The 14,858-nt window shown below is 36.2% G+C and overlaps 1 protein-coding gene across 3 annotated transcripts in view; it reads right to left on the reverse strand.

Annotated features, from left to right (window-relative positions):
* The window catches only part of zfpm1 (zinc finger protein, FOG family member 1), a 270,631-nt gene that overhangs the window by 255,259 nt on the left and 514 nt on the right, over positions 1-14,858 (reverse strand). The window lies entirely within an intron of this gene.

Below are 14,858 nucleotides of genomic sequence, written 5' to 3' on the forward strand. Positions count from 1 at the left end.
AATATAATTACCTTAAAAAAAAAAAAACTTTAGCAATTTTAAGAGAATCAGTGACTGGACAACGTCCCACATCAGCACAAGCCTGCATAGTGACAGTGTGTTGGAACATCAACACAGCAGGCACAATCCCCAAAAATCATTAAACTGAAACTACAGAAAATGCAGAAAGCAGCAAGCAGGTTCCTGCATCATACTGTGAGTAATAAAACAAAGCATCTAGAAATTGTTGGCAGATGCAAAACTTTACATCTACAGAAACAGGATCTGTCCAGGATGACACAACACCATTATGCATACTAATTTTATATTTCCATGTCTTTACAAATTGCTAAAGACAAACACAATTGTTATCATGTTCTATTATAAAGTAGATGGTACAAGGGGTTTAACATTAGCACACTTTTCCTAATTTGTATTTTTTAACAGCCATTCTATAAGTTATGTATGTCAAACAAAAGGCTAGGTCAGCCAAATTAAAAAAATGATATAGGTATTATACTGTAATGTGGACATCTTAAGAGACAGTCAATACAGACTTAGCAACAATGATTCTGTTTCACACAATGCTGAAATCTGAAGAAATAAATAAAACATTCCTTTGTTGATTGAGGAGTATTTGAATTTTTCTATGAAGTTTATTCATAAGCAGATTATAATCAAGCCTTGAGTGTTGTTTAAAAGTACAGAGTACATGTGTGCTCAGAAAACTCTGAAGCAGGGACCCTTTTTTCAATTTAGGACATGTCAAATATACAGTAGGGTCCTGTTAGGAGCAGCAGTCCAAATTAAGGGATGTTAAGGACTTGGCAATTAAGAGTTAAAGGAGTATAAATGGCAACTGTCAGACTGAAAAATCATCTTAAATATAGTGGTTTTTACTTTAAATTTAACAAGCACATGTATATGAAAACCAGTTCTCTGAAAGTATTAATATGTTCTAGTTTATTATTTCAGTACTGCACACTTCATATTTACATGTTCAAAATGATGTACACTTTTAAGAATAGAATTAGAAAACTGTACATACATTTATTAATGTAGTTAAAACCTCTGAGTAAAACCAAATTACTGGATATGTACTGGCTAAATAAACAGAAATAAGACATCTGGGGCCTCATGCATAACACCGTGCGTAGAATTCACACTTAAACATGCCGCAAGAACAAAAGTGGAAATGTGCGTACGCAAAAAAAAAAATCCAGATGCAAGAATCTATGCGTATGCCAATTTCCATGTTCTTCCACTACATAAATCCCGGTCAGCGTGAAAAGTAACACATGTGCACGTGCCTGCTGCCAGAATTACGCCTCTTTGAAAATGCAAACATAGACCTTAAGCTCAGCATTCTGTGAAAAGACAATGGCAAAAGCACAGGGGAAAATAGAAGAATTTCAGCAAATACCAAGTGGAAGCAAGGAAAAACATACTATTTGTTGGTTTAAACAGTGGTATAAACAATAAAAGGAAGTTGATTGAGTGACACAGAATGTCGGAGAAACTCGAAGGTTCAAGCTCACAAACTCACACAGTGCCCAAACTAAAAAAAGAAGTTGTCAGATATCAAAGTGGGCATGAAAAGGCGAGTCCTAGCCCATCGTCTGAGAGTCATATGGAAGCTTATTAGGGTACAGAGAAAAGAAAAAAAAATAGGCACACACTGGGGGAAAAAGCACGGAACTTTAATCCTGAAGTTTCCACTTTAATCACGTAGTTTATTTTGTCATTAAAGTAGAACATCATAAACTTCATCTTAAAATCTTAATGTTATCATTTTCATGAGGATAGGAATTAAAGCATGTTATTAAACACGGGAACACGATGGCGCAGTGATAATGACAAGCTGGTGCCCCATCCAGAGATTGTTCCTGCCTCTCATAAGATGCTTGCTGCGCCGTGCGTGACCTTCGTTGAAATAATTTACTGCAGCAGTACTGTCTCTTTCAAACGTACTAACCCCCAATTCTTGTCCTTCCTTATCTTTCTCCAAGTACCCAATCAACACACAATCAGCTCTGTAATTGATGTCAAGCCATCTGTAAACTTAGAATGCACTGAAAGAAAAGCACTGCTTTGACGCTGGGTGCCGCCAGATTGCAAAACTAAGAGAACTTGCATACGGCAAGAATTGAGCTAGTGTGAAAATGTGCGTGGCTTTACGCCAAGTTTAGTTTTTATACATCGCGATGCGAGTGTGGAAACGGGAGTACCCAACATTTTTGTGCGTATGCACCGGTTATACATGAGGCCCCTGATCTCTCTTTGGTAGTGGAATTAATTTTAAAACGTAAAAAGACTTCCCAATATTTGCCTGTTGTCTAAAAACATTAAAGCTGTCAGCATATTGTGAAAACTCTTGCTTACATTCACTAGAAGATTCTGCAAGCCACAAATAAAACTAAGCCATGACAACTTCCAAGTTGTCGATAAATAATACTTCAAAGACACAAATTTTTAAGTCTACTACCATACTTTCTATGATAAACTCGTACCTAATATATGTAAAATTAAAATAAATAAATTGACAATAAAGAAGTAAAACAAACTCTTCAAAGAGACTGTTATCATTCTTCTTATTTTGAAGCATCTGGTCTTCCACAAAAAGTCCTTTCCAAATATTTAAAAACATTCAAGGTGTAAGACCATGGACAAGCAAACAAAATAGCTGTTGTCCATTTATCGCTAAAATCTAAACCTTCTTAAATCAAAAAAAACACTTCAAACATTATAAATTAATTTCAAAAGTATTCACAATCAGGTATACAGACTGAAAAACAACTTCTGAAAAAATATTTTTGTATTCTAGCTTGTTGTGATTAACTTTTTTAAACTTAAGTTTGTTATACATGTAATGTAATATTTTATGCTACATAGAGGACTTACAAGCATGGCAGGGCTAAATGCCCTTTTCTGATTAAAATTGTAATATTCTAACAACAATCGGAATAGGCTAAAGATTAAACTTTAGTGGCAATGCTTAACATTGCACATCTTATTGCATTCTCCCTACACCAGGCATGTCAAACACGCGGCCCACAACAAAAATCTGTGCGGCCCACGTGACAGATCCTAGTTAGCACTGAACTTGTACAAAATGATTACTGTCATTTGTGATTGAATCATTCTGCATTTTCGGCGTTACTTATTGACTTTTCTTACTTGTCTTCTGACAAAAGCGTGTTTTCCCATCGCATTATGGTACCAGAAACATCATCTGCTAGTATAGCCACGAGCCTTGACCAAAGTTAATGAGACGTCACGTCGCAACTGAAGTGCTAGGCTGCAGCAGCGGGCAGCAGGGCGGCTTTAGGCATGTACAAACTGTGCACCTGCACATGGCCGCCACGCCAATATATATTGAATATAAAACAGAAAGAGAAAATAATGACATAGCTGACGCAATGTGGCCGAAAAACACAGTGTTTCTTGTTAATTAGGACGCTGTACTTACTAATGTCGCTAGAGCTGGAGCAGTAAGCTATATGTAGTATTATAACGTTCTGCCGTAATGAGAATATCATGGGCTGCCACTTGGTTTTCAAGTTACGGACATGCGCATATAGAAGCGTGTCAGGAGCACGAGGCGGCTATGCAGTGTCTGCAACGGACGTGGCCATCCGCCGTGCATAAGGTACCATATTGACATTGGCGGGCGAAGGGGCCACCGATTCTTTCTCTGTCCAGGGCCGCCATGAGCCAAGAGCCATCCGTGTAGGCTACACTACTGGATGGGCTGCTGAAACTGGCCACTGGGCAGAACTGACCATCACGAGTAGTAATATTTTCACGTTTTATTGCTCTAGTTTTATGTAATTTTTTTCTGCTAGTATTGTAACGAATAGTTAGTGCAGACAACAGCTGAAGATATGAAATGGTGAGTTGTTTATTAACAAATTTTTTTGATTTTGAGTTTGTAAAATTAGTGTAGATCAGGGGGGCTTTTTGCATATCGGCTTATTTTACAATATAAACTTTGAAGTAAACTTAGTAAAGTAAAATTAGATTTTTGGAGGATTTGTTTCCAATTTAAATTACTGAGCAGTGAATTCAGTGAGAGTTTTCATGATTTCAGTTCACACGAACAGGACTTTGCACTGTTCTCTTACAACGTTGAGAATGCGACTGAGAATATCCAAATGGAATTGATTGAACTGCATTCAGATTCTGAAGGTAAAATACAACAAAGTTGGTGTGCCAGGCTTGTATGCTTACCTGCCACCCTCGTATGTGCAGATCTGTAAGTTGGCATCGAGAGTACTGTCTATGTTCGGAAGCACTTACCTTTGTGAGAAATTGTTTTCGTTAATGAAAGCTACCAAAACACCACATCATTCGAGACTTACTGTTGAGCACCTTTCATTCCTCATAAAGGTTGCAGCTGCACAAGATTTCAAGCCTGATATTGACGAACTGGTTACTAACAAGAGATGCCAAGTGTCAGGACAAAAGAAATAGATCTCAGACTGTAAGACTCCTATATAAGCAATGAATATAATATAATGAATATAATATAATAATATAAGGACCTAGCTAAGAGGCTAAGACTCTAATTGTATGCTGTTGCACGGAGAATGTATGGAAATAAATTGCTTTTCTTTAAACTTTAAGTGTTACATTTTTTAAAGTTTTCAGTATTGAAAAGAAAGCTACACTAACTTTGTATAATAGTATTTGTTACAGTGCGGCCCGCTGACGTAGGTATGGCAGTCGAAGCAGCCCACCAATGGTAGGGAGTTTGACATGCCTGCCCTACACTATAATTATTCTGTACACATGATTGTAGAATAAGAATGAGAAATCCATTCACATTATAAATCCACTTTTGCTAATGGGCTTTGAACACTTATTCCAATTTGTTTAACGATTCAGTAAGGATACTAAATTAGTGTTACAGATTTATCCATCACCTACATAGTCCAATAGGACTTTCATCACAAAGTAGCAAAGATAAGAGAGCTAAGAAACAACAATCAGCCCTCAACATTAGAACTAAAACAGCACATTCGCAGTTCAGGGTTACTGGCAGAAATCTATTACTTTTGGCACCTGTCCTAGTAAACAGAATAATGATTAAATGCAACTAAAAATTAAAAAAAAAAAATTGTAAAACCAGTTTTCTATATGTAATCCATAGAGTTTAAATAATATATGCATCTTAAAAACACTTAATGTCAAGTAATATTTTTTTTTTTATTTTAACATCTATGAAGAAATTTATCAAGTAAGCAAACAGGTTTTCTAAAAAAAAAAGAGAGCGAGAGAGAGAGAGAGTTTTACTATTGGTGCCTACTTAATGCACTACTACTGTTCTTAATAGCTTTTTTCCCAAGAAATTTAAACCCATGAATAAATTAGTAATTTAAAAACCGTTTATATTACAGGTTTAAGACATTGATTAATATTTAAGATTTGCTTAAATAAACTGAACTGAAGACGCCTAGCTGGTCTGGTAGGAAATGTTAAACACTTATAGGTGTCATGATTTTGGTTGAATCAGCTATTTCAGTGCTTTTGTTTTTATTTTTGTAAAATAACTTTATAACTCTGTCCTACTAATTCTAAAATGTTTGTCATCTTAGTGAAAGTGAATATAAAGTATTGGTCTACTGATATAAAATCCAATTAAAAACATACAAATAGTATTTAAATATGTGCAGCTTCACAAAAATCAAAAGCAAAACTACGGCCTAAAATTTCTGACCATATCAAACTCTTTGACTTTTTCTATTTTAAACCCACTTAACCACATGCAAAACTGCTACATTTTCCTTTTCTATTACGAGACAAAGAAAAAGGAGAGTTTTGTAAGACACTTTGGAAACAGTCATTTCAAATGATAATGTTCATTTTTTTATTTACATATCCCAAAAACAAAGAATAAATAATATAAAACGTCATCAAGATGAATGAAAATGTCCATAATTCATCAAGGGTTTTAATACGGTCCTCCCTGCGTGGAGTTTGCATGTTCTCCTCGTGTCTGCGTGGGTTTCCTCCGGGCACTCCGGTTTCCTCCCACAATCCAAAGACATGCAGGTTAGGTGGATTAGCGATTCTAAATTGGCCCTAGTGTGTGCTTGGTGTGTGGGTGTGTTTGTGCGTGTCCTGCGGTGGGTTGGCACCCTGCCCAGGATTGGTTCCTGCCTTGTGCCCTGTGTTGGCTGGGATTGGCTCCAGCAGACCCCCGTGACCCTATTCGGATTCAGCGGGTTAGGGAATGGATGGATGGATGGAAGGGGTTTAATACCCAGAATAACTTTTATAGTTTGCCTCTGCTGATGCAATCAAAAATAAGCAAATGGCACGTGAAGTATTTCATCCACAATATGTGATAAAATATTATGTGAGTAATATATAATCCATCCATCCATTATCCAACCCGCTATATCCTAACTACAGGGTCACGGGGGTCTGCTGGAGCCAATCCCAGCCAACTCAGGGTGCAAGGCAGGAAAAAGCCCCGGGCAGGGCTCCAGCCCACCGCAGAAATATAGAATCAGTTGCACTGTATATATAAAGTACAACTGAAAAAATGGTGTGTTTGAAATCATGCTGTTAATATGCAGGTCAGAACTCAGACTAGGGCCACATTATATCAGAGCAGAAATTGCACCAAGGATACATAAATTGAATCCTCAACAACTATATTTAAACTCCCACTTACACTGATGACACAACAAACATTTTATGGTTTTTGCATAACAGCAAAGTTTGTGAGCACACTGGATAAAACTATTGCTTGCATACTTCAACAGCTAGACTCTGTTTTATATCTATATGGGAAATGCCTATGGTATTTAAGGCAGATACTCTGAACATATGTAAGACAAGATATTCAGATTTAACTAATCACAACAAAAAATAAGGAAACTCATAAAACTGTGATGTAGAGATAGATGAGCATTTGACAAAGATTATCGCTTTTTGTCTTTATGAATTACAGGCAAATGAAATGGGACCATTTGAAAGTATCTGAAAAACTCACTCACATAATCTACACAAAAAGTGGAGCAACTATAAATACAATCCCAAAATTGCACAAATGCAACAGAATGTTGGCACTGCAAACCAAGAAGTTGACCTGATTTCACTCTGCTCATAATTTTCTGAACAGTAGTAAATGGTACAATATAAACAAATAATTGTTGATCCTTAAATAGTCGATCAGAATCATTAAAGGATATTCATAATGTGACTGTATGTGACAATGTAACATGTCTTCAGATTTGCAAAATAGTGAAAAAGGTAAACAAGGACCGACATCTGTTTATTTGGCGTCACGGATATGCCTCTTAGAGCTAAGAAATTGAGTACAAAGAATAAGTTGATAATGTTTTATATGTAGCATTTAAGATATATTTTATGTGAAATTGGTGGTATAGATTAAATAGTTTTAAATGTAAAAGTTAGTGACAGAACAAAAGTTTTTAAAAAATTATTTTCATTATAATAAAATGTCACTAAAATCTTGATTTCCAGATACACTTGTATGTATGGACAAAGGTAAGATTTTTACCAAATTATTGAAAAATGCTCTAAAACATATGTGAATTTACAATTGTCTTTTTTTCCTGTTTTCATCTTCAAAACAACTGTGACGTTCTTAACGTTTTGAAGACTGCACTATTTTGCTCTTAGAAGACCTGAAGACTGCAATCAAGCCTCATATTCTATAAACAGTTTTTCTGTTCTACGAGTACTCTGCGGTAAGTACTATTTCACAGGCATTTTATCAGTACAAATCCATTGTGCTCCAGCTGTAACAAAGAAAAAAGGAATAAAATTGTAAACAGGCGCATGACAGGTAAACAGACTGGTTCAGGGTCACACAGTGTGTCTGAGGTGGAGACTAAACTAGCAGCTTTGTGGTTTGGGTCCCACTTCCTTAACCACTACACCACATTGCCTGCCTTAACTTAAATGATCTTTGAAGAGTTTACTTATTGAAATATTTAGGGGTGAAAATTTGTTTTAGCTTAATTCATCAATTTGTTCCTCTATAAACTCATGGATTAGTCCGGACCTTACCCGAGTTGATGATGAAGAGTACTGTCTGTAGGTGATCCATTTTTCACTATGTACTGTATTTGTTTTGTATAATTTAACAGCACTTTTGCTCAAATGAGATGAAGATCTTCAATAAATGAATGTCAAATTTTGATCAAAGTGCTTCATATCCACTGATTGATCATCAGACGTTACAAGCAATTGAGACAAATGTAACTTCATGCATAGTTAAATTGGAACTGCTATGTATATACAGAAAAAAAACACAAGCAAAAAGGTTACACTTTCCACATAGAGAGAGTTGAATCATTTTTTATTCAACAGACTAAAAAAAATAACTGCACATAAATCGCAAATTGTTTTTTTCACTGCTGAAAATTTACTGGGGAGATAGACGCTCAAATTACACACAATGTAATGCAAAGAATTATTATTATTATTAATGTTACACACATGCTCATTGATTAACCTGTTTTCAGAGTTTGCAAGTATGGTTCATTATGTGGTGCCAAATGCTTGGATGTAAATTGTCACAAACACCCTATCTTTTATATAAATTAGGACACTATGCAGCTGTGTGTGTGTTTCACAAATGGAGCAACAGAATGAAATAAATTATAGTATTACAATGATCAGTGCTCATTACTGTATTTTCTATTTAGTCATGTCAACAGGACTAGAGTACACATTCACTTTCAGACATGGCATTTGCATTTGCTAAATTCAGGCACAGTTTATTTACACACCAACTCTAATTCCAGCCCCAGCTTCTTTAGAAGGGTATATAAGATGTGCATGTGGCCCATACAAATCACGTTTAGCTATGCAGAAAGATCAACCCATCAGTTTCTCAAATCAGTTTTGAACTTTACTGTGATCTAGGTTACATAGCTTTGTTAAAGTGAAGAAGAACACATAGATAACAAATCCTTTAAATATATTTTTAAAACTGCTGATTCCAATGCAGGGCCTTGTGAAGCCACAATCTACCCCAGCAGCATCTGACAGAAGACAGGAAACAAAGCAGGATTGGACACCAGTCCAAAGCAGGGCACACTCCCAAACAAAAACATAATTTAGATGTGACAGGGAAAATGGAGTGCCCAAAGAGAACCCTACACAAAACACAAGAAGTAGATGCAAACTTCCTACTGACAATGACTGTATCTGGGTTCAATCCCAGCTTCAGGTTTAATTTAAAGCTGCAATGAAACCTTAATGAATATAAGCCATATAAAAATATAACTTAACAAAAAAAAGACAATTCAACATTTCAAAGTGTTTTACGTGTACAAGGTAACACCATGACAGTTAATAACACAGTTTTCTAAGACAAAAGTGTACATTTTTGTGAGGGCAGTGTAAACAGCTACTTACCTATCTATTTAACAAAATAAATTGCTACATGCTAAAGGCTTGTTGCTGTCAAGATTATAGAGGTCTAGATGCCAGGTGAAGCAGGAGGACTGTCCTTATATAAGTGCATAAGAAAAAAATAAAGGGTTGTAGCAAAAGAAGATAGCTTGAGAGCCTAGACAAAGTGCAATTATAAGCAGACCCTGAATTACCAGAGGAGGCCCCCAGAGAATTCCTAGACACTATATTGCAGATGGACATCAGTTAAGGTAAAATGGATTTTAACATAACATTCTCAAACCCAATCAATCCAATTCAAAGACATGTCTGGCTTAGAATACAGTCTATCCCGGGTGGCATCAAGCACAGGAGAGTCCATTGTGGAGCCCTGCTGTCACACACTAATTCACACTTACATACTCTCTGGAGTCAACTTAGAATCACCAAATAACCTGTTGTTGAAACAATAGTCCACACGAACATTAGAAGAAAGAGCAACCTGCATACAGTGAATGAAATTCAAATCCGCTGGATCTTATGAGGCAGCAGCACTAAACTCTGCACCACCATATTAACATTAGAGTAAATTAATATACATACAGTATATTGAAACTTTCTTACTGACTAAACAGAAATGCTAAAAACTAATGTGGACTCACCCATGAGGTGATTGTGCATCTTAAAAAGTTTCTTTAAAAGTATTGAGACAGCTTATAGGCTATTACGTAACCCGATAAGCTTGGTGAACTAACAGTCTCCTCTTCTTTTCAAACATATTCATTTTTATGAATGGTTAAACATCTCTTAATAATGTATACTTTGCATGATAGATTCGGTGACAACTGAGGCAGGGTGGCGATGCTAGAGGGGGTGCATTAACTGTTTATGAAAGCCAACAAATTACATATGAAATCACTGGGAGCAGAAAATTAAATTTTCTGCACATAAAAGTAAATTTAAGCAAATATCAGCTGGCTTGAGGGCTAAAGGCCATGCCACATTACATAACTTAACCAGCAGACTTCAGTCACAGACTTCATTTACATAAACTTAGCAAGTCAAGGGCAGTCGTGGCACTTTCTAACGATCATTTGGCGTGTAGTCTGACATACCCAGAAACTCAGTTCCACTAGTCTCTCATCCCAACATGTTTCTTTTTGTCTTAAGTCGTAGAGATGGACTCTGGATGCATGACAGATGACAACTACTGAGCACTCACTCACCAGAAAGTATAATGGATATAACCCAGTGATGAAGAATAAGGAATGTGGTTGTTTCGGACACTGCAAACAGAACAAAGGCTCGTCTGTCTGATGTCATGTTTTACTTACCACAATAAAATGGAAATAGGAAAAAAATAAAAATAAACACATGACAGAGATTTTGGCTGAACTTGTCATACTTTGCCATCAGGCAGAAACTTATTGACTGTCAGAAAAAAGGGGTTAGTTAAGTCTTTTAAAATGTGAAACTGTACTGGAAAGTTGTTTTGGAGACATGTAATTTGACATGCCCTACAATTTATGGGCATGTAAAGTAACATGCTGCAACAATATGATCAGCATTTGTGGTAATCAAATTTGACATCCCTCCTAACTAAAAGTCGTGCAATGTGACATCAACTTAAGGTAGATCAGTACCGACCTCTACAAGTTCTATAAAATCATTGTATGTTAGTCCTTCAATACCTCTACCATCTGTTCCAATTGTAAAGACAATGTTTTCTTTCCTTTCTCACATAATAATACATACAGTATGTCTAAAAGAAAAAATGGAAAATTGAAACAATGAAACATAGTGTATTCTGTCTACTGAACTTGAGGCATTCCTTTTCAGCATATCAGGAACATTATTTTTTAAAAGTTGTAATCATTAATGCAATCCAATAGCTTAATACATAATAAATATACATATCTAAATACACAACCTGCTTTTAATCCCAAACTAAACTGTTATTGCTGATTATTTGTAAGTATGAAAAAGTTACACTATACTGGGTTAACAATTAGAAAACAGGAAGAGAGATTTATCAGGACTGAATGCAGTTACAATTATCACACACCATCTAATATCTGTGAAAAATATCTGCAAAAAGAAAATATGCAACTTGCTGGGTTTGCATTTTTGCATGCAAGAAGGCTTTTACAAAAAATTCAGATAACAATTGAGTCCATATCAGAAATTCATCTAAGAAGACATCAACATTTGCTAATAAGTTGTATTAGTTTTAATTAAATTAACTAACTACAATGCATACAAAAATGCAGATTCACACCTATCATCTAATTATACAACACCATTAATCACATTAGCAGTGGAACAAATTGCGGGGAAAACACACACACACACACACACAGTTTGCTGTTTCTGCTCAGTTTGTTATTGTAGTACAGTCCTGCTCCAGTCTGCTTGACAGAGATAAGAACTCTTATCTAACTTGGCAATCTTTATCTGTATGGAGATCAGGCCCCAGGGCTTTTATCAAAAGTTAACATCGAGCTAAAAGCAGAACAAAAGGAGGGGGAACATTAAAAAACACAGCCAGCTGCAGCGGCTCTGTTTTTTTTTTCTTCTTAAAATAATTCCAAATTATACTTTTAAAACTGTGTTAAAACGATGCATCATATACGGTGTTATTTGTCATGCTTGCGCTGTGGACCAACTAGATGTTTATGAGGCGATCATCGAGAACAGTCTTTAAAATTAAAGGAAGAGAGCAATCTAATACACCATTTTTGTCATATAATTCTATCAGATTGTAGATCGGTCTCCTTTCTACGGTCCGTTCACAGAAAGGTAAGGAAAGGCTCAAAATCAAAATAAAAATGAACATAAAGTTACAGTGGAACAGGAATAATCAACAACTGAACAAACCGCAGGAAACTCGAAAAATGAAAGCACGCTCGGGGAGCTTTTTTTATTTTTAATAAAGTCTTCGCCCTCTATTGTTGATGCTCGTTGCCATGGGAAACAATCTTTTATCATTAAGATCGGAGCTCCACGTTTTATCAACACTAAAAATCTATCTGAAGGCAATGCACTAGAAAGGGGAGGAGGGGGCTTTGGTATGCATCATCTCGACTAGCAATCTTCACTTTGCGTTATCTAGATATTTCATCCATTTTTAGCCTTATCAGTTAAGAAAAAAAATTTTGATATACAGTCAAGCCAACAAACAAAGTCCGGATGATAACTAATATTAAAATACGTATGCCTTATACTTTTAATCATTTATTGGCATTAAAAGAAAATATCACTTGTTCCGCACAATACTGTAAAAACCAAAACTTTACAGATGTATCGCCCGTTTAGATTTGCGGCTCATCATCGCCAACTTAGTTTGTAGGGTGTGCGCCTGAAAACACGCTTTCTATACTGCCACTATTTGCGTCAGAATGAATGAAACAAAACAATGTACTTTTTACCGATCACTTAACTGTTGCTCATGAAAGGCAAGTTGGCAGCTTTGACATTAGTTTTAGTAATGTCCAATTAGGGCTGCAAGACAAAAATGTCAAAGCTCAGAGCCTAGTACATGCAAGGTATTCCTGTTCTCTCATTATCATTACTGCTCGAGCAGCTACACCGCGTTTACACTGCAATATGGTAATACCTACTATGTTAATTCACTGTTAGTATATACTAAATCGCATTTTCCATACAATTATAATAATTCACTCTCAGAAAGTGTCCAAAACGTTTTAAAAAGTAATAGTTTTGTGGAAAAGTCTGTGGAGTTGGTACAATAAAATAACACACTTCACAGCTATGTAAATGTATAGTATTTTGCAACAGACGCGTACGAATAAATATGCCCAGCCTCATTCCTTTCACAGTACTTGCTGTTCCTGTAAATCAATAAAAAAAAGTGGAGAATAGAATCGCTTCACTGATAATGAAACATTACAACGATGCTAGTCTTCAAAATAACCCTCTTTTCAGGAGACAAGTTGCCCGTAGTTAAATGTGATATTGTAAACAAAGAGTTGGGACTATAGTCCAGTAAAATACTTCAGGGTAAAAATCCCTCCATTGAGCTCGCCTTCCGACTTTAATGTGTGATCACTGTAGTTCCACTATCATACATAATTATTAAGGCACTTTCTGCTAATGGGTGACAGCAAATATTTAATAACAATCTTAAAATGACAGAGTTATCAAAGAAACAGATACATATATCGAAGGAATTACTGTACAAAATTACGACAGACGCCTGTGTTGCTTCGGTTCCAAACTTCTAGAAAACAATAAAACAACGAGCCCCTTAAAAAGAAGTACTATAGTGACTATATTTGTGTTTTTTCATTGACGTTAACTGCAATTTTTCTAGTAACTCCTCCCCTTTGTGCCGCTTTCAGTGCCTGAGACGCTGCAGTAGGGCACCGCACTTATCAGTTTCAGGCATCTTTCTGGGAAGATAACCGAAACAGACTGGCAGTTAATCTAAACTGATGTCAATGAAGTTACCTTTTGCAAGGAGAGAAAGTTACTTTTTATTATTATATTTTAAAATTATTTACATAAAAAACTACCGTGATAAGCTCCATGCGTTTCTAAACAGGATGGACTTGACAAAAAGAAACGCACACACATGCACAACAACCCAGTATGAGAAATAGATGAAAATGATCCAATTGTAATCGCTTATCAGCGAAGAAAGATCAGCTCCGCTCCGAGCTTTTATCTCAAAGCCCTATCTCTCTGGAACCATCGCTGGAAAACAGCATTGAGAAAATGCAGCTCCAATGCTGGAAGAACGTCAGACACAAAACAAATAAAAATGATCCCATTTTTAATCGTTATCAAGGACTGTGATCAAATCAGCGCTTATCGGTTTTCACATCTTAACTCCCGCCCCTTGAAAGAGTACAGCAAAAGGGCACCAAAGCCAGCAACAGGAAACCAGGATCTACAATTCAATTGCCTAAAAATAAGCTAGATATTTGTATGCCTAAAAGCTGCACACTAAAATAATAGTGACCGATTGAACCAAGCACTTTTGTCTGCTTTTGATCAATGCCCATATTGTCCAAAACCAAGTAAGATGAAATCTCTTTCACATTAGCTTGATAGATGTAGGGTGACAATATAACGACTTTGTTTCCATACTACAGCATCCTCATACTTGGCTGAGAATCTCAAGCGATGTGAGATGAAGTGTGAATGTACTAAACTTGGATCCATCTAACCTAGACCACTTTGCAGGTTTCGTATCATACCAGCTGGATAAAGTTATATACAGTACACACTGGCGGGGCATGAGTCACTAAACACAGATACACGTGCAGCTCAGGAAAGACACAATATACCAAAGAACTTACTGTCCCATTCATATACAGGACACCTTTTTCTGCTATGCACCATTATCCATGAAAAAACATAGCCAACACTCACCCGAACCTATAAAATGACACATCAACCACTCGAGCTGGTGCGATATTTTATTCCTATATTGTGGCATGTTTATTTTTTGCCTTGAAACTTTCCCCCAGTGTTTT

The sequence above is a fragment of the Polypterus senegalus genome, chromosome 9 (assembly GCF_016835505.1).
Source record: "Polypterus senegalus isolate Bchr_013 chromosome 9, ASM1683550v1, whole genome shotgun sequence".
In the NCBI taxonomy this organism is placed as follows: Eukaryota; Metazoa; Chordata; class Cladistia; order Polypteriformes; family Polypteridae; genus Polypterus; species Polypterus senegalus.